A 26,233-nucleotide genomic window follows, 5' to 3' on the forward strand; every position below is an offset into this window, starting at 1 on the left:
AGTCCCTACCCTCAATACATCTGAGGGCTAGGTAAGTGAATGACAGCTATATTATGGGTCAGAATACAAAGTGAAAAGCAGCTCCGTGGTTGTTCAAAAAGCTAAACATAGATTTCCTTAAAATCCAGCAATTCCATTCCTAAGTATGTGTCTGAGGAATTGAAAACATAGGTTCACTTAAAAATTCCAATATCAGTGACCAGAACAGTGACTCAGCTGCGCTGTGCTGTCTTTTCCTGAATGAGAGTCTAGGTACTGTCCCTGGTACTGCATCTGATGAAGTGGTGGTATGGTTTCTCACTTATAACATAAATAATAAACAATAACCTACATAGCCCATTGGTTATTGAATAGCCAAAAAGTAGAAATGGCTACAATGTCTATCAGCTGATGAGCAGATTACAAAGAATGTGGTATATAAACAAGTGGCATATTATTCAACTATTAAAAGGAGTGAAATACTATACATACTCCAGTATGGGTGAACCTTGAAAATGTTAGTTTAACTGAAAGAGACTAGACACAAAAAACTATATAGCATGTATAGTTTCACTTATATAAACTGTCTAGAATAATAACCATATAAACAAAGTAGATTTGTGGTTTTCAGTGGTGGAAATAAGGGTGAGTAGAAAATGACTGTTAACGGATATGGGATTTTTTTTGGGGGGGTGTAATAAAATATTCTGGAACTGGATATTGATGATGATTATATAACTTTATAAAATTCTCCAATCATTAAATTTTGTACCTTTAAAATTGAACTTTATATGTGAATTATATCTTAAAATAACATAACATATATATTACTTTCTGCAGGTTAAAGCCCATGGCAACCTGTGCTCTGACCTTGTGGGCTTTTATGATAATTACAAGCACACGGATTCTCATAGTTAAGCTCCACTTTGCTCCTTTCATATTAAAACAACTCATGGTCTGTGGTGGGCTCTTTTGCATTCATCTCTGGAGTGCACTAGAGCATCACCATTGAACTTGCTAGTGATTTTGCTCTTGTTCTGATCACTGCATTTCTAAGGATCTTGGGGCTGGGTATTCTCTGCATCCTTATGAACCATGTTTCTGAGGTGCATCTTCTGGTATCACGTAACACGTTCATTCTAGATACCCCCTTTTCTCTCTTCCCTTCCCCCCTTCCTCTCTATTTCCTTCCTGCCTGCCTTCCTGCCTGCCTTCCTTTCCCATCAGGGTTATCACTGTGTCTCAGTGCCAGCACTCCAAATCCAGTGCTCTTGGTGACCATTTCCTTCCTCCCTCCCTCCCTCCCTCCCTCCCTCCTTCCCTCCCTCCCTCCCTCCCTCTCTCCTTTCCTTCTTCCCTCCCTCCCTTCCTCCTTCTCTTCCTCCTTCCTTCCCTCCTTTCTCTCTCTCCATCCTTCCCCCCTCTCCTTTCTTATTCTATAGAACAGGGAGAAATTGACAGGGGGAGAGAGAAAGGGAGAGAGAAAGATAGATACCTGCAGACCTGCTTCACCACTCGAAAAGTGTCCCCTCAACCCCTGCAGGTGAGGAGCAAGGGCTCAAACTCTGTTCCTTGAGCATAGTAATATGTGCAATTAACCAGTGCACCACTGCCTGGCTCCTTAGCATAACCCTTTCATCTCTGCAAGTTAGGTTTGAAACTGTACTCAGTGTTCCAGGATTCTTGGCACCACTCTTAGCAGTGGGGAAAGTGAGCCCATCTTCTTGCTTTGGAACTTCCCTAAATGCTGGGCCCTGTGCTGTGAGGAGGTGCTTTGAGTCAGTCAGCTCTGATTCTTCAGTCTCCTGACTTCCTGGTGTGGAGCCCTCAGATTCTGACCCAGGAACATACTCTAGTCTTGCTGGCATGTGCCATCTGCTTCCAGTGGCTCCTCCTGGGGTAATGTCCTTTTCTGTCCTACTCAGGCAGAATATGTCCCTGGCTGTACCTTCACCCTTTTGGTTGTCAGACACGGAGCTGATGAGGTGTCTTGAGGTTGACAACACACGTTGTCTCTGTGGAGAAAGGACTCTGCGTTTTCTTCTTTCCTTCTGCTGCTGCTGGTGATAGTTTGCTAGTTTTGATTTTTTTGTTTTTGTCTGTAATGGGGGTTTCACTATTCCAGGCCAATGTTTTCTGACAGATAGATAAACAGGTAGATATTCCACATCACTGAAATTCCTCATAGTGCCATGGGGACCAGGGACTTGATTGAATCTGCTTCAGGTACTTTCCCAGGTGAACTGTCTTACTGGCCTAGTGTGCTAGTTTAAATATATATATTTGGGATCAGACAGTGGTGCACCCACTTGAGTGCACATGCTACTTACTATGTATAAGGACCCAGGTTCAAGTCCTTGGTTTCATTTGCAGGGGGGATGTTTCATGAGTAGGAAGCATCTCTCTTTCTCCTGTTTATGTCATCTTCCCTTCCAAATTTCTTTCCATCAAAAATTGATATTAAAACTACTTACTTACTTACTTACTTAGGAGAGAAGAAGAGAGAGAACCAGAATTACTCTGGCACATATAACGTCTGGAGTTGAATTCTGGTCCTCATGCTTGAGGATCTAACATCCTATTCATAGCGCCACCTCCTGGGCTGTCAGCGTGCTTCTCCTCCTCCTCCTTCCCCTCCTTCTCCTCCTCCTCCTTTTTCTTTTTCTTCTAGTTTTATTTATAAAAAGGAAACACTGACAAAACCACAGGATAAGAGGGGTAAAGCTCCACACAATTCCCACCACCAGAGCTTCGTATCCCATTCCCTCCCCTGATAGCTTTCCTGTTCTTTAACCCTCTGGGAGTATGGACCCAAGGTCATTGTGGGATGCAGAAGGTGTAAGGTCTGGCTTCCCTGCTGAACATGGGCATTGACAGGTCAATCCATACTCCCAGCCTGCCTTTCTCTTCCCCTAGTGTTCCTCAAGGTTCTGGGGAATTGGAGCTCCAGGACATATTAGTGGGGTTGTCTCTCCAGGGAAGTATGGTCGGCATCTGGAACCTGGTGACTGAAAAGAGAGTTAACATATAAAGCCAAACAGTTGTTGACTAATCATGAGCCTAAAGGCTGGAGTAGTACAGATGAAGAGTTGGGGGGGGGGGTGTCTGCATTTTGTAATAGCTAGTAGGCATATTTTAGTTATATTCCAAAGGGCCTGTGGCTATACTAGTTTTTTTTTTTTTCCCTGAGTCTGAAATCTGATATGCAGGTGGATCCTAGTTATTGTCTGGGCAGATGATGTCATGGTTGGAAAAAGGACCAGAAAGCTGGATCAGGGAAGAGAGTAGCTCTCTAATATGGGAAAGATGTATAAATATTGATGACTGTAAATCACATCAATTTGATGCAGTCTGGGGCCCATATTCAGCTTAGGAGCCTATGTGACCTCTGCATCCCTGTAGATCTGAGCTCACATTCTGTGGTCATGAGTAGGAATGTTCCAAACTGCCCAGATTTAAGGACCCATCTTCCTCAGGTGGAGCACTCTACCATTTTGATCCAAGTTGAGGGAAAGTCCTATGGGGGCCCACAAAAGGGTTTATTTTGTTGTTCCTGATAGCGATGACCAGTAGCAATGGAGAGGGGGATTTATCTGAGGTCTAGGCCCATCTTGTCTGTTTGGGAATCTCAGGACTCCCCGAATAGGGCCTCAGCTGATGGGGTGGCCTGATATCGACTAAAGAGTCATTGTTAAAGTATGCCAGTTTCTTGTCCTTATTCAGCTTTTGTAGTCCTTGCTTTGATAAGGTTAGCTTTGGAGTGATTGAGGGGAGTTCCAGAGGTGCAATTGGTTAGTGCAAGGTACTTATATGGAGTGAGTGAGGGAAGTGAAATAGGAAATAGGTGAGGAGGGTATCTAAGTCTAAATAGACACTATTATCATTAACTTTTCTATTAACTTTATACTGGCTCACTGTAGACTATTGTGTACTTTTACTTTCAGGTATATATTTTTGCCCTAATTTATGGATACATGTGAATATATGCTCTATCTCATGGGACCTGGTCTATATCTAGGTTCTGGGACTTTGTTAGGAAGTGAACCACCTGGAATGGAATTAGAGAATCCTATGAAAGGAAAGGATTCACCTAAGTAATGAGGCTGAAGGGTTGACATTCTCTGGACACAGTCAGAAGTGAAGCATGCTGAGGTGGTACTTCTTGCTTTGATTAGGTTGGTATTGATGGATGCAGTATCATTTGGTATGAATTGAGAGAAGCATGCAGGAAAGTGAGCCCCACCCTAAAGATTCCAGGACTGAGGGAAATATAGGTTCTATAGAGGAAGCAGGAGGTTCCTGCTGTTTTAGGGTTTAAGAAGACGATAGTTATTGCTATCATCACATTATTGGGCAATTGGGTTAACTTTGAGATATCCCTTTGTTAGAATTTGCTGTATCACACACAACATCACCATAATTTATGTTCTTTGACATTATTTGTATATAGCCGTGCAACTGGTTGCTTCTGTTCTCCCTGGTCTAAGCTTTTAAGAAAGTCGACATATCGAAGACTCAGCCTATGATGTGCATTAAAAACTTTGAGACAATCAATCAATTTTTACCCTCTCATATTACTTCAATAGTGATTTATATGACTACAAGTTAATAGGAGTGTACATAAACACCGCTCCCATCACCAAAAGACTGTGGCCCATCCCATCCTACCCCCCAGTGATGCTAAGCATCCACCTTCACCCTTTTTGTAGACAAACTTAGAGACCTTTTCTCAGATTCACCAGAGAGACTTGTTCTGTGCTGATGTCTTTAACAGGAATTTGAGATTACAGATTTCTTGAAGTCTTCCCTTTTGTTGGGTTTTATTACCTTGTAACTTCCAATTTCTTCTTGGTTTGCTGTTGTCTGCTATCTTCACTGTACCCTCCTTCTAATTATCTTGGATCATTCCCAAAAATAGTTCTTTATTTTCTCCATGTCAACATTTTGCTATTTTTATATCTTAGCCACTGTGTGTATATATTTTCAGTTGTCCCGAGAAGTCAGATCTTCTATTCTGATTTCTATCCTGTGGTTTTAGTTTCTTACCTTCTTTAAAAAACAAACAAACAAATAAACAAAAAAACATGTTGTCAAACCAACAAGGAAACACCCCCAAATCTCACTGTTCCCTTATTTATTTGTTTCTCATATAGAAACACCCTTATTGTTGTTGTCATCAGGCTTCACTGCTCTGGACTGACTATATTTTTCAGGGAGAGAGACAGAGACAGAGACATTCATACAGACAGACATAGGGAAGAGAAAGGGAGTGATGGAGAGAGACACAACACCACTTGTTTCAGACTTGGGGAGTTTGAAACACAACTTGCTTTTTGAACATTCATAATACCATTGTATTTTATGCTATAGCTGGGGGCTGGAACCGGGATCCTTATACTGGCCCTTGCACTTTGCACCACCAGCACTACTACCCTACTCCCCAGGGTTTATAATTTAAAATCTCTTGAAATCTACTTGATGAGTGGTTACAAATGGCAAGTAGCAATAGATTTTTGCTGACTCTTGTTAATATTTATCCTTTTTCATATATTTTTACTTTTCTTACATTGATATCCATTTTTTTCTTCAGATTGATTTGGTTTATTGTAATATCTTGCCTGACTTTGATATCTCAATTTTCTTCACCTCTAATAATATCATGCTTCTCTGAAAAGACTAGTAATATGTTTCCTTCCTTCTATCCCTTTCTTTTTCTATTTCTTTTGTATATACCTGCCAACTAATTCTGCATTCCTTCCAAAGAACTTGAGGTGGAGGGAAATGGAAATATTTTCTATTACTTCTCCAATTTTGTCTTGTTTAGATGTGTACATCTCGAATCAGCACTTGAATTGTGTCAAAGACTGCTGTTGTTTGCTTCAAATATTTAATAATATAGAAAACAACTTGGAAAAAAAGAAAAAGAAATATTTTATATCATGCCATGGCAGTGGTCATACAATTGTATATATTTGTCAAATCTCTTTGTAAAGTCAGTGAATTTGGGTTTAACATCACAACAACCAGGTGGTAGTCCCGGTGTCCATTTGAGAGTGGGCCATTTAGAAACACTTGTACAACATCAGGAATGCGGTGGCCTATGAGCCTCGGACATCAGGTGGTACTTAGAGGCAGGAATCAACTTCTTGGTCTACCAGAGGACTCTTTGGGAGGCAGCCGTGGAATTGCTGAAATGACTACAAAGTTCCCTGACAGAACGCAGCTTGATGCTGAAAGAGCCAAGGAAAATCTACTAATGAAGTGGAGGTGTTGTTAGGGGTGTGGACAGCCAAGTGAGTGCCTGGGAGGATGGAGAAAGGTGGAACAATAAATAGTGTAATGTCAGAGAGAGCCTTGTAAGTTAAGGCCATCCTGCCTTCCCCTTCAATGTGTATCTTCTTTCAAATCAAGGGCTAAAATCTTCTGCTTGCAGACTCTTGGACATGAGCTTCTTATCTGAGGAAAATTGTCTCCAAGTAAATGAACTTGGAAGGGCAAACTGAGTATACATTAAAGAATAAAGACATCCTATTATTCTGTGGAAAACTGAGAAATGTTACACATGTACAAACTACTGTATTCTATTGTTGACTGTAAAACATTAATCTCCCCAATAAAGAAAAAAAGAAAAAGAAACAGAGAGTCACAGAGATAGAAAGAGAGTGTGGAAGAGACCATGGCACCAAAACTTCCTTCAAACTGGTGGCGGCTGGATTTGAACCTGGGTCCTAGGCAAGGCAGAGCAGCACACTGTTCAAGTGAGTTATTTTTCTAGCCCTAAAATCTTTTAAAAAAAATCTTTTTATTTATTTATTATTGGATAGATACAGAGAAATTGAAAGGGAAAAGGAGATAGAGAGGGAGAGAGACAGATACCCACAGCCCTGCTTCACCATCTGTGAAGCTTTCCCTCTGCAGGTGGGGACAAGGGGCTTAAACGTGAGTCCTTGCCCACTGTAATGTGAGCGCTTAACCAAGTACACCACCACCTGGCCCCAATTATGGTTCCTTGTATATATTCATTAGACATTTCCAAGAGTTGCTCGTATATTCATTCATACACATAGCAGAAAAAGGTTGTAGAAATGAACCATATAGAGGTGAGGGGGATGGCTCAGTCATGTCTTGCATGCACAAAGCCCTGGGTTCTACTCCTGCCACTGCATAAAAACAGGAAAGACAAAAACAAATAGAACATTGTACATGACACTTTGGTATCCTTCTCATCAAAATAAAAACAAAACAGAATTATATTTTCTGAGTTCAGGATAGTCAGAAAAACATAGCAAAATTTAAACCTGGCCAAAGGCTGTCCAGACATTAAAAATTTTAAGAAATGCTTCTCAAATTACTCTCCACTCATATGATTACAGTCTAAGTTAAAAAATCAATGAACAAACTTGGAAAAATAATTGAATGGAGCCAATTTTTTGATGCGAATCCATAGTTACAAATTCTATGACAAGAATGAGAAAAAAACACATTAACTAACTAATATTCAGCTCAAGTTATGGGGAAAAAACTATGAATCAAAATTAAGCAATAAATGAAATCAGAATACTCAGAATTATTCTCACACTGAAAAGAATGGGATAGTAAAAACAAATTCCAGGCAAATATGTTTAGTTACAAAAAGAAATAAATAAAGACATTTAAAAAGTAAAATAAAGTTAGTGAATTTTAACGTATGTCAGTTATAGTTCAGTAAAGATTTTTAAATTAAAAAAAAAGAATTTGAGGTGGTTTACAGGGAAAAATATATTTCTCCTGTAATAAGATTTTAAAAGCAAAGATTAAAAAAAGGTAAGGAAGGTAAGGCTGATGTTAGTGCCCAAAATGTGTGCCAGGCTTGGGAAGATAATTCAAATAGGAAAACATTTATATGCATAGTTCATTTTGTTCACCTGGAGCAATTAAATCGTTATCAAAAGAATTGATCTAAGGGTCTAAGAGATATGGGGAATGGATTCTCTCTCCCCCCAATCCTCATAGAGTTTCTATATGGCCCTGCAAAATGAACTGGCAAACAGATTAACAGCAGAGAATGATACACATTTACTTAGTGTAAATTTTATGTACCATGGGAAACTTCATATAGAAATGAAGACCCAGTGAAACTATCCTGGGTATTTTATGAAAGGTTTGATGAAGAGTGGACAGTCAAGGTGAGAATGTGATGGAGAAATAACTGTGAGGTAACTGTGGCAAACTAGGGGAAACTTAACAGTACCTGTTCTAGAATTCTTCTTTGGGTTTCTTTGTATTTGGAGATAAGGCTGCTCCTTTGCCCTGGGTGCAGGTAGGACATCTCTCTCATGAAGAGGTCTATGAGTCGTTTCAGAAGAGAAATACAAAAAAAAAGAAGAGGTTAGAGGGAACTTCTTGCTTCTGCAATTTTCTCAAAATCCTTCAAAAGATTCAGTATACAAGGTTGCATATGTTTGGATAGCCAAATATATTATTTTTAGAGATAGAAACATACATTAAGTTCTTTAGTGAACATAAACCTACTCATAGGTAAATCTGAGTCAAGATGATAGTAATTGATCTGTTTAGTATGATACCTCCTTTAAAAATTGTTTTTTATTTATTTAAAAAAGGAGACATTAACAAAACCGTAGGATAAGAGGAGTACAACTCCAGACAGTTTCCACCACCAGATCTCCATATCCCATCCCCTCTCCTGATAGCTTTCCTATTCTTTATCCCTCTGGGAGCATGGACCCAAGGTCATTGTGGGATGCAGAAGGTTGGAATGTCTGGCTTCTGTAATTGCTTTCCCGCTGAACATGGGCGTTGACTGGTCGATCCATACTCCCAGCTTTCATCTCTCATTTTGATTTAAATATTAAAATTTCCAGATGTGAGCCAATTTCTTGACAATGTGAGCCAATTTTTTTAAAAAAAATAAAATACCCTATGATGTTTACATAGCAACAATATATCCAAGTTCATAAGCAAGCATGGGTATAATGACATATGGCATTAGATGCAGTTGTCCTTAAACATACTCTCTTCTATACACATTATTTTGTGTTTTCTCAATCATGTAAATCATGTACCAAGGTAATAGTAAAACAAAAATCTTAAGCACTAAATACCACATTACTATACTGCATTTGAAAAGGACTGGCTGAAATGCGTGTCTAAAATTTTTATCAGAATGCAAGTAGCAAATTGGGCAATAGAGGTTTTTTGATGACTAAACATTCATATTCTTAATATGTTTACTTTTAACACAATATTAAGTCAGTTCTGAAAAGGTGCAGGTGTGTTTGGGTAGCTTTCTTCTTCTAAGTAGTGAATTTGTAACATTAGCAAAAGTGTTTTTACACCTGGATTTGGACAGTGATAACAAACTTTCTTAGGATAAGCTGGGACTTCTTTCCTTTTTTTTTTTGTGATTTTAAAATGTTTTAATTCTAACTCGTTTTTGAGAAGTCCACAGCAAATAAATAAGATATATTTACATAGGTGCAACAAGACTTTTCCTTTTAGTAGAGATTGTTGTTCTTTGCACAAGTTAATAATCACTAAGTAAAAGAGGTTGAAGTAAAGATAATAATTTTCTTGTGGATTCCAAGACGGTTATCTGCAGGTTTGAAAGGATTCTGCTATTTTGAATCTTTTTCTTTTTCCTTTTCCTTTTCTTTTCCTTTTGTGTGTATGATGGCTGTTCCTGACATACACTTTGCACACTACCTGTTCTATTTGGAAAGTTCTTCTGCCTCATCAGTCTATGTGTGGTTAGTGTCTTGTCATTCAGATTTCAGTCTATATGACTTTCCTCCATAGATGTCTTCTAAGACTGTCAATCTAAACCAGCCACTTTGCCATTTGCTACAGCACTGCTCTACTTCATTAAAAAAAATTTTTTTTTTATTTAAGAAAGGATTAATTAACAAAACCATAGGGTAGGAGGGGTACAACTCCACACAATTCCCACTACCCAATCTCCATATCCCACCCCCTCCCCTGATAGTTTTCCCATTCTCTATCCCTCTGCTTCATTTTTTCCTCTGAAGATTTAGTCAAGTAATCCAAACTTCTATTTTTTTTTTTTGCAATGTTGCATCCATTAACTCTTCTTCAGTAGTCTCTGTGGACTCCCTAGGGTTAAGAAAAGCAAAAGCCAACCTGAGGTTTGTAGTTTAGAAGATGTAATAATCCACCTGAGAGCAACCTCACTGCTTAATTCTTTTAGCTTTGATTGGTCCTTTGATAAAGACCCCTGGCCTTGGACTGAGCCGAACTGGTGACTGGAGGTTGGCAGCGGAGCCTTCTGCAGCCTATTATGAATGCCCCCAAGGAGATTTCCTTTTCATTTTCTTTTGCTTCAGTTGCATTTTAAAAATGAATAAATGAATTAATTAATTAATTTTGCCTCGAGGGTTATCGCTGGGTTATCCCCTGCTCCTGGTTATCCCTTGTTGTTGATCATTGTTGTTGTTATTGTTAGCATTGATGTTGTTGGATAGGACAGAGAGAAATCCAGAGAGGACAGGAAGACAAAGAAGGGGAAAAAAAGAAAGCAGACCTGCTTCACAGCTTGTGAAGGGACTACTCTGGAACCAGTGGGGGGAGTAGGGGGGCTTCAATGGGGATCCTTTCACTTTGCGCCATGTGCGCTTAACATACTGCATTACTGCCCGGACCCCTAAATTTATTTATTTATAAAATGGAAACACTGACAAGACCATAGGATAAGAGAGGTATGATTCCCACCACCAGAGCTCTGTATCCCATTCCGTCCCCTGATAGCTTTCCTATTCTTTAACCCTGTGGGAGTATGGACCCAGGTTCATTATGGGGTACAGAAGGTGGAAGGTCTTGCTTCTGTAATTGCTTCCCTGCTGAACATGAGCCTTGACAGATCAATCCATACTCCCAGCCTGTCTCTCTCTTCCCCTAGTGAGGCAGGGCTCTGAGGAAGTGGAGCTTTAGGACACATTGGTGGGGGCATCTGTCCAGGGAAGTCCGGTTGGTATCATGGTTGCATCTGGAACCTGGTGGCTGAAAAGAGTTAACGTATAAAGCCAAACAAATTGTTTAATTAATGATGAACCTAAAGGCTGGAATGTTTCAGATGAAGATTTGGGGCCTCCTTTTTGGAAATAGATAGTAGGTCTATTTTAGGTATATTCCAAAGGGCCCATGACTTAGGAATTCTGGGTCAGTAGTGGGACAGGGGTGCACTGGGTGGGCAGACAACTAAAGAAGAGCCCTGTAATTCATATTTGGGCTGGCAGAGGCCAAAAAGCGTAAAAGGAATGAGGGGGATTGTCTGGTTGTTTTCTGTTTTGCTAGTTCCCAACCCCCACACCAGCTACTCCTGTTGGGACTCCTGTGGAGGGAATTTCATTAGCAAGATTACTGAATCAGCAGGTGTGTCTTTCAAATGTGTGTCATTCAAGACATTGAACTGAGCTGGAGTTCTGAGTGACAGAATACATGACCAATCAGGGTCTCAATCTTGCCTGGGGTAAAGTACCTGTGTTTTTCTGCTAAAGCTTGATTTTGCCTGATAGTTACCTCTTATAATTGCTTTTTTTTTTTTTTAGCTTGGTTTAAGAAAGAGACTAAGCTGTGTGGAGCCAGTCTGTACTGGTTCAATCTGCAGACTGACTGTTAGGGATTTTTATTTAATTTTATCCTATTATTCATTATTACTTGTGTTTTTCTCTTTTCCCCCCTCTCCAGCTTGAGCAAAAGTATCCATTGCTGCTTCTTCCATTGATAGGTGATTGGGTGTGTTACACATTCTGGGAGGGACTTGCCCCCCATTTCTCTACTTATCTTTTTCTTTCCTTAAAGCTGATTTGAAAAATCTCTTTCCTTTCACTGCTTTTTCCCCTTTCTTTTTTATTCACTGGCACTGGTTCATGAATTATCTTGTAGAAGAAGTCTGAGCATAGATTCTCCTTCTTTGTTTTCTCCTCCTCCTCCTACCCCTCCTTCTCCTTCTGCTTCTTCTTCTCTCTCTCTCCCTCCCTCCCCCCCCTTCAGCTGCATTTTAAGCTCATTAGAGTAGGTAACATTTTGCCTACTTTTCACCACTGTCTCACTAGACAGTCAATATGCTTGATACACAATAGGTTCTTGACTGCCAGTTGAGCCAAAAGACTTCTGGATTTAGGACTTAAGTGTAGTTGTTGAATGCTTAGCAGACAAAGTAATAGCAAGGTTATTTGGCATTTCATTTATAATATCTTTGCTTATCCAGCTTTGAGAATGAACTTCTAGGTCAGGGACCCTTGACTGTATTGAAGCTCAGTGAATAAGATATTCAGCTTGATCCTGAGTTATTAAAAAACAAAAGCCAAGACCAAGCAAACCCTGACACTGACCTGCTAGTAATCTGGTATTTCTCCTGTTCCTTTCTGAGAAGCTGATGTTATGTATGGCCTAAGATGCTCTAAAAAAAAAAAATAATAATAATAATCAGTGTTTAGTGAAACTAAGAAGACTTCCAATGATGTAATATCCACTGGATATCACAGAACTCCAGTACCAAACTGTTTAGTCATGACTTAACTTTTCATTTACTCCTGATTGTTGGAATGCTGTTTTGAAGGAAGCAGACTGCAGTGACTCCATGACAGGTTCCAAAAACTGCAGAAGTAAGATAAGTTGAGCATTAAGAAAGGCATCTCTGGAGAGATAGAGACATTAAACATTTCCCCCCATATGTGTAAAGAAGATAACTGCAAGGCTGAACTTGTCACGCTAAGCTTACCTATATATAGCTTGTAGTGCTGGGGTTTGGGGTTGAGTGCCTGAAGCAGCTGTGTCTGTGTTCGGGCATGGTTTCGACCTTAGTCTGGCTAGTAATAAAGACTGCTTTTGAATCACTCTCATCTCTTGGTGTCTTCCTTGGATAGCCAGATCCAACAGTTGATAGGAATATTGTATTCTTCTGACTTTGATCTCATGAAGTAGACATAATAATGTAGTTCTCATTAAGTCTTTACATTTAATTCATAACTTGTTGCATCACTTGAGTATATAATTTATCTTATCCCAGGATGTTATTTATATGGACAACCATTCTCTTACTTTGTTGTTTGAAGAATAATAGGGGAAAAGAAAAAAGCACACTCACTAAATACATTTATAGTTGGCTACTCCTTGAGGTTGTCATACTGGCACATGCATATATGTCACATTAATGTCTTTTATATGCTTATTTTCATACTAGTTAGTGTACCTTAGTAATTTGGCAAATTTTTTTAAAAATATTTTTTATATTTATTTATTCACTTATTCCCTTTTGTTGCCCTTGTTTTATTGTTGTAGTTATTATTATTGTTGTTATTGATGTCATTGTTGTTGTTGGATAGGACAGAAAGAAATGGAGAAAGGAGAAGACAGAGAGGGGGAGAGAAAGACAGACACCTGCAGACCTGCTTTACCGCCTGTGAAGCGATTTCCCCTGGAGGTGGGGAGCCAGGGGCTGGAACTGGGATCCTATTTTTTTTTTTTAATTTTTTTTAAGAAAGGATTAATTAACAAAAACATAAGGTAGGAGGGGTACAACTCCACACAATTCCCACCACCCAATCTCCATATCCCACCTCCGCCCCCGATAGCTTTCCCATTCTCTATCCCTCTGGGAATATGGAAACAGGGTCATTGAGGGTTGCAGAAGGTAGAAGGTCTGGCTTCTGTAATTGCTTCCCCGCTGAACATGGGCATTGAATGGTCAGTCCATGCTCCCAGTCTGCCTCTCTCTTTCCCTTTCTTCTTCTTCTAGAGTTTGCCCTTCTTCCGTAGCCAGTCAACAGCATCAGGTTGAGCCTGATGTAAAGTTTCGAGACCTCCTTTGAATCTGGAGAGGTGGCAGTCGTTGACTATGTGGGTCATAGTCTGTCTGAAGCCACAGGGGCAGTTCGGGTCGTCTCTGGCTCCCCAGTGATGGAACATAGCGGTACACCGGCCATGGCCTGTTCGATAGCGATTGAGGAGGGCCCCAATCATAACGTGCTAGGTCAAAGCCGGGTTGACGCTTGCAGGGGTCTGTGATGAGATGTTTGTTCTTTACCTCAGCTGATTGCCAACTCTGTTTCCAAGAGACTGGAACAGAGAAGTTCAGTGAAGGCGTAGGGGACTAGATTGGGTGACGAGACGTCAAGCATTGAACAGGGTGGGCGAAGATATCCGTGTATATTAGCAGGTCCGGTCGAGCGTAGACATGGGAAATGAACTTAGATGATGCCGCATCCCGACGAATATCTGGCGGGGTGATGTTGCTAAGAACTGGCAGCCATGGAACCGGGGTGGAACAGATGGTTCCAGAAATTATCCTCATGGAGGAATATAATTTGGAATCGACCAAGTGGATATGGGGGCTACGGAACCATACGGGGGCACAGTAATCTGCAGTGGAATAGCATAATGCCAGAGATGATGATCGTAGTATGGAAGCGCTCGCGTCCCATGAGGAGCTGGCCAGTCTTGCAATGATGTTATTCCTTGCGCCCACCTTTGCTGCAGTTTTTATGAGATGTTTGTGAAATGACAGAGTGCGATCGAGAGTAACGCCAAGATAGACTGGCTGGGCTTCATGCCAGATTCTCGTATCGCCAAGCTGCACATTAAGCTCACGTGAGGCCGAGGCATGGTGTAGATGGAAAACAGATGATACCGTTTTAGCAGTGCTAGGAATTAGTCGCCATTTTTTACAGTAATCAGATATCAGAGACATGTCTTTCGTGAGTGTTTCCTCGAGGATGTCGAACTTTGATGCCTGAGTTGCACAGCAGATGTCATCAGCATAGATGAACTTCCTTGAAGAAGTTTCTGGGAGGTCATTGGTGTAAATATTAAATAGCGTAGGAGCCAGAACAGAGCCCTGGGGGAGGCCACTTGAGACAAGTCTCCATCTGCTAGACTTGTCACCCAGATGCACCCGGAATCTTCTGTTTTGGAGAAGAAACGATATAGTGTTGGCCACCCATGGAGGCAGGCATCTTGAGATCTTGACCAGGAGACCACGGTGCCAGACCGTGTCATAGGCTGCTGTGAGATCAACAAAGACAGCACCCATCTTTAAATTCTTCTGGAATCCATTTTCAATGTAAGTTGAGAGGGCCATGGCTTGTTCGCAGGTAGATCTTCCTGGGCGGAAACCAGCCTGGGCGGGTGATAGGAATTTCTCTGTAAGATGAGAAATACGTGATAGAAGCAGCCTCTCAAGGAGTTTGTAACACACAGAGAGGAGAGAAATTGGACTATAGCTGGCAGCCAGTGTCGGGTCTTTCTTTGGTTTCAAAACTGCTATGATCTTCGCACGAAGCCAAACTTTGGGCATAGATTCAGATTCCAAGATGTGGGACAGGAATGAAGCGAGCCACTTCTTTGCTGCGGGACCCAGGTTAAGAATGAGTTCTGGGGTGATGTTATCATAGCCAGCAGCTGTTCCCGGTTTAACCCTCTTCAAAGCATCTTCCAGTTCAGACAGTGTAAAGGGAGAGAGTTTTGGAGATGGACAAGATAACCGGAAGTGGGATGAACACTCATGGGAAATTTCTCTTTTCCAGACTGGGTCGATCTTAGCACATCCAACTTGAGTTAGGTGACTGGCCACTGAGTTTGGAGATATGGGAGGATGGGAGACGGGTGGGGGTTGGCTACTGGCACCCAGTCTGTGAAGAAGCTTCCAGGCCTTCCTACTTGAGTGGGTGAACTTCAGACTTTCTGTGAGTTGTTGCCAGCGGGCTTGGCGTGCTGCATCCAGGGAGGTAATGAGATGGTCAGCCACATCTGGGTCGCCCGACTCATCATACTGCTTTAGTAATTGCTCGCATTCTCTTTCCCTAGTAGGGTGTGTCTCTGGGGAAGCTGAGCTCCAGGACACATTGGTGGGGTCTTCAATCCAGGGAAGCCTGGCTAGCATCCTGATGGCATCTGGAACCTGGTGATTGAAAAGAGAGTTAACATACAAAGCCAAACAAATTGTTGAGCAATCATGGACCCAAAGCTTGGAATAGTGGAGAGGAAGTGTTAGGGAGGTACACACTGCAAACTCTAGTGTACTTCTGCTTTCAGGTATATATTTTGCAGTAGTTTATGGATATGTGTGAACATAAGCTTTCTCTCACAGAAACTCCTGTATATCTAGGTTTTGGGACTTTGTTAGTAAGTGAACCACCTGAGATGAAATTAGAGTGTACTATAAAAGGAAAGGTCTCACCCGAGTAATGAAGCTGAAGGGTTGTCATTCCACACGTGAAGTCTCTGGACACAGTCTGAAGTGAAGCATGTTGAGGTGGCAATCGTTGTGTTGATTAGGTTGTGAATGGCAGATGCAATATTATTTGATATGGATTGGGAGAGGCATACAGGAAAGTGGGCCCTATCCAAGGGTTCCAGGACTGGGGGAAGTAGAGGCTCTATAGTGGAGATGTGAGGTTCCTGCTGTCTTAGGGTTCCAAAAGATAATGGATAGTTAATGTTATCATCACATTATTTGGTAATTGGGTTAACTTTGAAAAGTCCTTTTGTTAGGGTTTGTTGTACAGTACCCAGTATCTTGTATATAGCTGTGCTATTGGTTTCTTCTGATCTACTTGGTCTAGGCTTTTGAGAGAGTCCGCCTATCAAATACACAGCCTATATATTAAAAAGGCTAAGTCTGTGTTTTAAAAAACTTCGAGACATACAATTAATTTTCCCCCTCTCATATTAATTAACTAGTGATTTATGTGACTACATTTTACTAGGAGTGCACATAAACACCATTCCCACCACCCAAAGACTGTGACCCATGCCTCCCACCCACTCCCACCCCCCACTGGCCCAGGGAGCTACATGTCTACCCCTCACCACTGGGTTTTTACTTTGGTGCCCTACTTACAATTTGGTCAGGTCCTGCTTTTAGTTTCCCTTTCAGATCTTCTTCCTCAACTTCTGTTGATGAGTGGGATCATCCCATACTCATCTTTATCTTTCTGACTTAGCTCACTTAACATAATTCCTTCTAGCTCTGTCCAAGATGGGTCAGAGAAGGTGGGTTCATTGTTCTTGATAGCTGCATAGTATTCCATTGTGTATATATACCACAGCTTTCTCAGCCACTCATCTGTTGTTGGGCACCTGGGTTGCTTCCAGGTTTTAGCTATTATGAATTGTGCTGCTATGAACATAGGAGTACACACCTCTTTTTGGTTGGGTGTTATGGAGTCCTTGGGGTATAACCCCAGGAGAGGAATTACTGGATCATATGGAAGGTCCATGTCTAGCCTTCTGAGAGTTTTCCAGACTGCTCTCCACAGAGGCTGTACCAATTTACATCCCCACCAGCAATGTAAAAGGGTTCCTCTGTCCCCACAGGCTCTCCAGCATTTGTTGCTGCTGTCCTTATTGATGTATGCCATTCTTACAGGAGTGAGGTGGTATCTTAGTGTTGTTTTAATTTGCATTTCTCTGACAATCAGTGACCTAGAGCAGTTTTTCATATATTTGTTAGCCTTTTGGATCTCCTCTTTAGTGAATGTTTTGTTCATATCCTCTGCCCATTTTTGGATGGGGTCATTTGCTTTTTTGCGGCTAAGTTTGCTGAGCTCTTTATTTTGGTGATTAGTTTCTTGTCTGATGTATGGCATGTGAAGATCTTCTCCCATTCTGTGAGGGGTCTCTCTGTTTGTTTATTAGTTTCTTTGGATGTGCAGAAGCTTTTCAATTTGATGTAGTCCCATTGGTTTGTTTCTGCTTTAGTCTTCCTTGCAATTGGGTTTGATTCATCAAAGATGTCCTTGAGGCATAGGTGGGAAACTGTTTTACCAATGTTTTCCTCTAAGTATTAGATTGTTTCTGGTCTGACATCTAGGTCTTTGATCCATTTGGAGTTGATTTTTGTTTCTGGTGAGATAAAGTGGTTCAATTTCATTCTTTTGCATGTTACAACCCAGTTTTCCCAGCACCATTTATTGAAGAGAGCCTCCTTCTTCCATTTAATGCTTTGGGTCCCCTTATCAAAGATTAGATGTCCATAGGTGTGGGGATTTATTTCTGGGCTTTCAATTCTGTTCCACTGGTCTCTGTGCCTATTTTTGTTCCAGTACCATGCTGTTTTGATGATGATGGTTTTATAATATAGTTTAAGGTCTGGGAGTGTGATGCCTCCATTTCTGTTTCTTTTCCTCAAGATGGTTTTGGCAGTTCTAGGTGTTTTCAGGTTCCAGATAAATGATTGTAGTGTTTTTTCTATTCTCTTAAAGAAGCTTGGTGGAACTTTGATGGGTATTGCATTAAATTTGTATATGGCTCTCGGGAGAATATTCATTTTGATGATATTTATCCTTCCAATCCATGAGCATGGGATATCTTTCCATTATCTTGGTGTCAGTTTCTATTTCCTTGAGTAGCAACTCATAGTTTTCAGCATACAAGTCTTTCACTTCTTTGGTCAACTTTACTCCTAGGTATTTGATTGATTTTGCTGAAACAGTAAATGGGAGTGATTTCTGGATGTCTTCTTCTTCAGACTTAGTGTTTGCATAAAGAAATGGCACTGATTTTTGTACATTGATTTTGTAGGCTGATACCTTGCTATATTGCCTAATAACTTCCAGTAATTTTCTGCTGGATTCTTTAGGTCTTTCTATGTATACTATCATATCATCTGCAAATAGTGAGAGCTTGACTTCTTCCCTTCCAATCTGTATTCCTTTGATTTCTTTCTCTTGCCTGATTGATCCTCTAATCATTATGTAATGTCTTTGCCTATCTTTTATTACTTCATTTAATTTAAAATCTATCGTGTCTGAGATGAGAATGGCTGTACCTGCCCTTTTTTGTGGTCCGTTATCCTGTATGATAGTTTTCCATCCTTTCACTTTAAGTCTGTGTTTATCTTGTTGTGACAGATGGGATTCTTGCAAGCAGCATATGGCTGGGTTATGTTTTCTGATCCATCCCACCACCCTATGCCTTTTGATGGATGAATTTAAGCCATTGATGTTTATTGATATTATGGATTATATGTATGGTAGTGCCTTTGTTCAAAAAAAAATTTGCTCTTATATATTGCTAGTATTATAGTGATGTTCTTGTTTATAAGAGGTCTTTTAGAACATCTTTCAGGGCCGGCTTGGTGATGGTTGCCTCCTTTAACTGTTGTTTGTCTAAAAAGGTTTTGATCCCTCCATCTAGTTTGAATGAAAGTCTAGCAGGATATATTATCCTTGGTTGAAACCCTTTTTCATTCAGGGCTCGATAGATATCTTGCCATTCTCTTCTGGCTTTTAGAGTTTGAGTGGAGAAGTCTGTAGATAATCTTATGGGTTTTCCCTTGTATGTGACTTTTTGTTTCTCTCTTGCAGCCTTTAGGATCCTTTCTTTACCCTTACTTCTTCTCATTGTGACTATGATGTGTCTTGGTGTCTTCAGGTCTGGGTTGATTCTGTTTGGTACTCTCTGGGCCTCTTGAATCTTGATGTCCTTTCTGTTATTCAGTTCTGGGAAGTTTTCTTCTATTATTTCATCTAGAATGTTTGCTTCCCCTTCCTCTCTTTCTTCCTCTGGCAGGCCAATTATGCGAATGTTACTTCTTTTGAGATCATCCCATATGTCTCTGTTGTTGTTTTCAGTGTCTCTCAATCTCTTTTTAAGCTCTTTCACCTCTTTCTTCGTTTTCTCTAACTTATTGTCTGTCTGACTAATTCTGTTTTCTGCTTCTGTTAGTCTGCTTTCCCTTGCCTCAGCTTCTTTCTTCATTACAGCTATTTCAGCTTTCAGTTCTCTAATTGCTTCAAGATAATCAGTATTTTCCTTGGGGGTCTCAACTGTTGTTTCCCTAATACTGCCATTCCTTTCTCTAAAGTTGTTTTCATTTCTGTGATTAATAAATTTATTATTGCTTGCATACTTTTCTTATCTATGGTTACTTCTGGCCAATTTGTAGTTTCTTCTGGACTCCTGTCTTCATTCATTGGAGTAGCAGTTTTACTTGTTTTTGATCTACCCATTTTTTCGATTTATGTGTTTTTTTATGCTCTATTGTTCCTCAGTTGTTGTGACTTGAGTACAAGTAACACTGTACTAAATACCTTTATGATAATTGCACTCACCAACCTCAGGAATTACCGTAGCAACTGAAGCAAGTATTGAAGCAGTTTAATCGTTACCTGTTAGCCAAACAATTTCTCCAGTCCGTGAATAAATAGTAACTAAATCCCAGTGAAGAAGAAAGAGAAAAGAAAGAAAGGATAGCATGAATAGACAGTTATGCAAATCTACTATCCACAGTATATTCTAGGGGTAACAAGAGGCGAAAGGGAACTAGAGCAGAGATACACACATAGAGAGTCCACTCTGAGTCAGATATCTTCCCCAAAATAATTCACAAATTCAGAAAGGCAAAGAAGAAGGAAGAAGTATATGACAAGATAAAAAAAAAAGAGGCAAGAGAGAGAAAAGGGAAAAGATAAGAAAAAGAGCTGTAATTAAATAGCTGTGAAAGGAAGTTCTTAAATGTGTATCAGTGAATTCAAAAAAGCACACTGTTTGTTGGTGTGGGGGCTGGGGGCTGTGACTTTGGAAGTTTTAGGATTAAGGAAGAAAGGATGACAGTAATGAGAAAAAGAAAAAAATATATAGAGAGAAAAACTAAAAAGATAAGAAAAAGAACAGTCATAAAAGGGCAGTGAAAGGAAAGGGTTTTTTTATGTATTTATTTTTAATTATTTAATTAGCTATGTGGGGTGAGGTGGGGGGGTTTGGCTACTTAGAAAGAAAAAAGGCCAGAGGTTTCAGAAGGGTATAGACGTAGAATTAATGATACTCCCTGGTGGGACAGGAATTTGGTAAAGAAAAGGAGCTCCTAGCAGGGGATCCTGCTAGGAGCTGGTCCCCAGGGACTGGTTATGGGGTTGGGGGGGAAGAGGTATGCTTAGAAATTAAAAGGAAGAAAAAAATTTTTTTCCCCTGTTTTCCTACTTTAATTCTTAACCCAAATTAAGTTATAGTCACCTCCTTGGTGTCACCGCTAGGACCCCTTATTGGCTGGCCTACTAAAGGCAGAAAATCCTACCGTTTCCAGGAGATGTGGTCAGAGCTCAGCCACTAGCAGCTTCTCAGTCTGCCATCTTCCGGTAAATTTTTCTGTAAGCATTTAAATGTTCACTTTATTCAAAGAGTATAAACATAAAACAAATTGATTGTAAAGTTATTTCATTTAATATTTGTGATTTTAAAAAAATAATATGATATTTTAACCTTTGGACCACTTTAATGTGTTTGAAAACTTACTGATCATATTCCTGAGCAGTTACTATCAGTAGATAGTTTTCCTGACAAACTGATGTCTTCTCACAGTCAATTAGTTGATCAAAAACTAGGGTACTGTGAATTATATATATTCCTCTCTCTTTCTCTCTGTGGTGCCATGGGCCCAGGTATACTCAGTTTTACTGTTTCTAGATTGACTTATTCATTCTTTTTAATATGCGTGTGTGTGTGTGTGTGTGTGTGTGTGTGTGTGTGTGTGTGTGTGTAGAGAAAGAGAAAGAAAGAGACCATAGCATTAGAGTTTTATGGAACTCTTACGTGGTGTCAAGTCTGGAACCTGGGCCTCACAAATGGCAAGGCATATGAACTATTCAGTGAGCTATCTTACAGCTCATTGATTTTTTTCTTCAATTATTTATTGGGATATGCATTTCTTAGCTGGAAAAAAGTAACATCACACATACACACCTAAGAGGTATGATTTAGGTAAGTATAGAGATGTCAGCATATTGACTCAAGTGTGGTCAGCAGGCAGAATATTTAATGGATTTTTGTGCATTCGCTTCCAAAATATTGCAGTGCTTTTTCAACAGAACTTTAAACCTCAGGCAGAGAGGCATGTGGTATTTCTTCAAGTTTTGCATTTCCCAGTGGGAGTCAGATCCATACTTTATCCATTCCTAAGTCAGACTGAGTTTTGAGAATCATTCACATTTATCAATATATGAAAAGAAAAACTTCAGAGTCCAAGACTTGTGAAACTGATTCTTCTTTGCTTTGTAGCTAAGCACACATTGTCTGCTGTGCTAAGACTATGGGTGACTGTCTCATGGGGCTCTCACAACAAATCTGATGATGATCATGGAGTACAGAGAAAATTTGTGGCTAACCCAGAGTCAGACAGCTGGCTAGTGGCACAGATCTGTATGTTTCCAAAGTTTGTGCTGTGCCAACATCCAGGCATCTTGTTAGGAGAAAACATAAAAAAAAGAATACCAAAATTTCACATTACCCTCATTATTTTGAAAATAGAGTCATTTTGCTATCTTGCCTAGCCATAAAATAATGAAGCTAAGTATCACCAAAATAAAAATTTAGTGGAAGAATAAAACTAGTCTCTGTATAGAAAATGTCAATAAATTCAAATATGGGCTTAATAAAATGAATGGGACCACATACTGAGAACATACATAGTACTGCTCTGACTACTTTCCCCCAAGACATATCACCTACGTGCTGTCATGACAATCCTGCACTAAAAGCCATGTCAAATCCTAGTGTGTTGAAGCAACTATCATTGATTTAGCCCATGGCTAGACTCAGTCCTACTTCTGTGGAAATGGGCCAGATCATTTTGGTTAGGATTATTCTCAAGTCTGTGGTTAGTAGGTGAACTGGGTGGAGCTTCCTGGTCTGAGATAGTTTTGGCTGGGATGACCCAGCTCTGCTCCATGTGATCTCCTTACCCTCTAGAAGGCCAGATGTGTTCTGGCAGAGGCAGGAAACTATAGGAGAGAGACTTGGCATTGGAATTGACAGACTATCATATCTGCACTATTCTGTTCACCAAAGGAACTCAAAACGTCACTTAAACCTCAAGAGATAGACATATTAATTCTCTTATTAAAGAAGGTGGAAAATTCTGTGTCATAGACTATAGATGTAAAGAAAAGCATATCAAAGATTGAATGCATTGCTGTAATCATCAAAGCCATTTTTAAAATCACACATTTGCTATCATCCTGGTTCCCCTGTGCAAATCATTCTTTTCTTTAATTCCACATAATTAAAAAATGTTACTCTTATATTTATTAATTTGTTACTTATTGGATACAGACTGAGAGAAGTTGAGAGAGAAGGGGTAGCTAGAAAGGGAAAGAGAGACACACACACCTGCAACACTACTTCAGTGCTTGAAAAGATTCCATTTGAGGCAGATGGGAACCAGGGGCTTGAACCTAGGTCCTTGTGCTCTGAAACATGTGCACTTAACTAGGTGCACCACCTCCTGACCTCTCATTTTAAACAATTTTACATCTATTTCTTCTCCTTAAAAAGCAAAATTTAGGGAGCCAGGCGGTGGTGCAGTGGGCTAAGCGCACATGGTGCAAAGTGCAAGGACCAGCATAAGGATCCGGGTTCGAGGCCCCTGCTCCCCACCTGCAGGGGAGTCGCTTCACAGGCAGTGAAGCAGATCTGCAGTTGTCTTTCTCTCCCCCTCTCTCTCTTCCCCTCCTCTCTCCATTTCTCTCTGTCCTATCCAACAACAATGACAGCAACAACAACAATAATAACTACAACAATAAAAAAACAAGGGCAACAAAAGGGAATATAAATAAATATAAAAAAATTTAAAAAATCAAAATTTACAGTTTAAGGGTTTTATTTTTACAAAGTGATTTTTTTTACTACATGTAATCTTTTGGAAGCTTATTTTTACATAATATATTTTATTGCTAAGAATCATTCATGTTGGGTGTTGTTACTTATTTTTTTAACCATCTGATATCATTCTATTGACTGTATTGCCAGTAGGATTTTAAATTTCTTGTTGATGGTGCTTTAGACTGCTCATAGGATTTACTGTTGTCAGTAGAGAGGGCTATGAGCCTGTTTCCTAATGCACATATACAAGTTTCCCTTAGGCATATGCTGTACACTGGACTGTATGTATTAAGTGCAGGATGTGTGAACTTTCATAGTTGTTGGACCAAATTGTTATCCTACTATTGGTTATAAACTGCACATCACATCCAAAACTTCAATGTCCAGAATTTGTTTTATTTATGCCACTTGCATGTTTAAAAGTATTTTCCCTGTTGTATTTATAGTTATTTTTGCACTGCTCAGCTCTGGCTTATGGTGGTACTGGGGATTGGACTAACATCTCAGAGCCTCAGACATGAATGTCTTTTTGCATAACCATAGTGATATCTCTCAAGCTCTTTCCTTGTAGTTTTAATATGTGCTTCATATTCAATAAAGATACTAAGTTGAAAATTTCTTTGCATTTTTATTGGCCATATATGTTTCTCTTTTCTCAAAAGTCCATACATTTCTTTTGTCCATTTTTTTAAAAAAAAAGATTATGATTTTCTTACTGTACGATTATTATATTTACATTTTTCTCAGGTTTATTTTTTAAATATTTAAGATAGTTTCTCTAGTATGTATTTTGCTCTGTCCACAAAGCTGGCTTGGCAGGATGTGAAATTACTTGGATGTGAGGTTATTAGGAGTTGCAGAGTGAGCTACACATTTTCATTTGCTCATGGGTGGGGCAGAGTTTAATCCATTCTCTGTTTCACATGTTTTCTGGCTTATGTGCTATTATTTGAGGGAATGGATAATAGCGGAAGGCACCCAGAGGAGACTTTGAAGATGTCTGGGAAACTGGAAAGAAAATCCTCTACTTAAGAAATTGAAATTGTAAACTGAAAATATGCATGACCCATGTTCTAACCCAACCCTCACCACACTCGGAGAATCTTTGGTGCTGTGATGTATGTCACACTTGGAGAAACTTTGGTGCTGTGCTGTATGTTCCCTCTGTCTGTCTCTTTATTTTAATCTGAAAAAGTCAGTCTGGAACAGTGAAAGACCTGGTGACGGCAAGTATGTAAACATACATATTTAATTAATAGGAGCGTGTGTTAAGGGATTCTGGCTTAACATGCTTGTGAAATGAGAATTTGTATATTGTTATGTATCTTCATAAAAGTAAGCAGAAATTATGAGAATTTCAGTTTGTTCTAAATGTAGTTATTTATAATATTTATTGATAATTTTTTTTATTGATGGAAATGTTGTGGTACAAGATAGTTGTTGTCTCAAGGATACAATTTCATTTCTACCCAGAATATGTTCCAGCATACATTATTTATAATATTTCAAAGTAAAAATGAGTCATTGGCAATACCGACATACTCAGAAACAAATCCTTTCATAAGTATATTCAAACTTTTAACCCAATGCAGGTGTCAAAATGTATATCTTACATGTATTACTAGAAACTAGAGAGTAGATTGAAATTGCAAAATTCCAGCCAGGTTTCAAATGTAGTAGAAACTTAACTACTTTCTCATATTTATTGACAGATGCTTCTGTAAATTTTAGCCTTTTCATTTATTTTTTGTGTGTCATTGATTGTTTGCAAGATTTTCTCACAAAGTCTGTCTGGATATAACATTTCTGAATTAGGAGAAAATGGATTTCTACACACATACATCAAAATTCTTCTAAAATGCCATCAAAATATAAATATTGATAGCTATTTTGTGGATTTTGATTTTGTTTTCACAGCTTTTTTGTTTTAGCTCATATACAAGATAGAAAAGTGTCCTGAAATTGTTTGTTTTAAGAATTTGGTCCTTACTGATGGGGGGGGGGATTCTTTGAATCACATGAAATCTGATATGAGCCTTAGAAAAAGGTACCACAAGATGATAGCATACGTAGTTACAAAGCAAAGAAGCTTAGAAAGAGCAATATATTTTTGGACAAAAAGAGTAAGTACACCACTTGGAATGTTTTATCAAGAGAGGGCTGTAGAAGTGAAAAGTAATCCTTCTGCTTTATTTGGCATTATTGCTGTGTTCGATTTTGGTCTTTGCATTTGGCACAAAACCTGGGGATTCTGGAGAAGGTCCATTGCAGATCAGCAAAAGTGATGTAAGGAATGGGGGCTAGCTCCTAAGAGAGGGCTCAGTGGAATCAGGACTGTTTAACTTGGAGGAGGGAAGACGAAGGGGTGATTTAACTGTCTTCAAGTATTTGAAAGGTTGTTATATGGAAGATGCAGAACAGATGTTCTGTACTTTCACAGGAGACCAAATAAAAGGAAATACTTTTAAATTGTAGCAAGAGAATAAGTTCAGTTGGTCATAAAGTCGGACATAACTATAAAGAAAAGATTAATCATTGAAGCAGGTAACCAAGGGATATGGGGAAGTCCCATCCGTAGAGATCTTTAAAACTAGACATTGAGAGCCATCTGCCTTGGATGGGCTAAGTGACCTCCACTATA

The 26,233-nt window shown here is 39.6% G+C and overlaps 1 protein-coding gene across 1 annotated transcript in view; it reads left to right on the forward strand.

The window, feature by feature from the left end:
* CFAP299 (cilia and flagella associated protein 299) overlaps positions 1-26,233 on the forward strand; it is a 566,954-nt gene that overhangs the window by 11,132 nt on the left and 529,589 nt on the right. The gene's annotated exons all lie outside the window — the stretch shown is intronic.

The sequence above is a fragment of the Erinaceus europaeus genome, chromosome 3 (assembly GCF_950295315.1).
Source record: "Erinaceus europaeus chromosome 3, mEriEur2.1, whole genome shotgun sequence".
Taxonomy (NCBI): Eukaryota; Metazoa; Chordata; class Mammalia; order Eulipotyphla; family Erinaceidae; genus Erinaceus; species Erinaceus europaeus.